This window comes from Rhincodon typus, chromosome 29 (assembly GCF_021869965.1).
Source record: "Rhincodon typus isolate 14 chromosome 29, sRhiTyp1.1, whole genome shotgun sequence".
NCBI classification, from domain to species: Eukaryota; Metazoa; Chordata; class Chondrichthyes; order Orectolobiformes; family Rhincodontidae; genus Rhincodon; species Rhincodon typus.
In genome coordinates, this window is record NC_063360.1 from 23,275,127 (window position 1) to 23,276,320 (window position 1,194).

A 1,194-nucleotide genomic window follows, 5' to 3' on the forward strand; every position below is an offset into this window, starting at 1 on the left:
GGCGAAGGAATTGGGAATAGGGGATAGCATTTTTGCAGGAAGGTGGGTGGGAGGAGGAGTATTCTAGGTAGCTGTGGGAGTCGGTGGGCTTGAAATGAATTTCGGTTTCTAGGTGGTTGCCCGGTATGGAGACAGAGAGGTCCAGGAAGGGGAGAGAGGTGTTAGAGATCGTCCAGGTAAACTTAAGGTTGGGGTGGAAGGTGTTAGTGAAGTGGATGAACTGTTCGAGCTCCTCGTGGGAGCACGAGGCGGCGCCGATACAGTCATCAATGTAACGGAGGAAGAGGTGGGGTTTAGGGCCGGTGTAGGTACGGAAGAGGGATTGTTCCACGTAACCTACAAAGAGGCAGGCGTAGCTTGGGCCCATGCGCGTACCCATGGCTACCCCCTTTGTCTGTAGGAAGTGGGAGGAATTGAAAGAGAAGTTGTTGAGGGTGAGGATGAGTTCGGCTAAGCGGATGAGGGTGTCAGTGGAGGGGGACTGGTCAGGCCTGCGGGACAGGAAGAAGCGGAGGGCCTTAAGGCCATCTGCATGGGGAATGCAGGTGTAGAGGAACTGGACGTCCATGGTAAAGATGAGGTGTTGGAGACCGGGGAATTGGAAGTTCTGGAGGAGGTGGAGGGCGTGGGTGGTGTCACGGACATAGGTAGGGAGTTCCTGGACCAAGGGGGAGAAAATGGGGTCCAGATAGTTGGAGATCAGTTCGGTGGGGCAGGAGCAGGCAGAGACAATGGGTCGACCAGGGCGTTCAGGTTTGTGGATTTTGGGAAGGAGATAGAAGCGGGCAGTGCGAAGTTGGGGAACGATGAGGTTGGAGGCCGTGGGTGGGAGGTCACCTGAGGTGATGAGGTTGTGGATGGTTTGGGAGATGATGGTTTGGTGCTCAGGGGTGGGGTCATGATCAAGGGGGCGGTAGGAGGAGGTGTCGGAGAGTTGGCGTCTGGCCTCGGCGATGTAGAGGTCCGTGCGCCATACTACAACTGCGCCTCCCTTGTCCGCGGGTTTTATGGTGAGGTTGGGATTGGAGCGGAGGGAGCGGAGGGCTGCACGTTCTGCGGGGGAGAGGTTGGAGTGGGTGAGAGGGGTGGAGAGGTTGAGGCGATTGATGTCTCGACGGCAGTTGGAGATGAAGAGGTCGAGGGAGGGTAGGAGGCCTTGGGGTGGTGTCCAGGAGGAGGGGGTGTGTTGGAAGC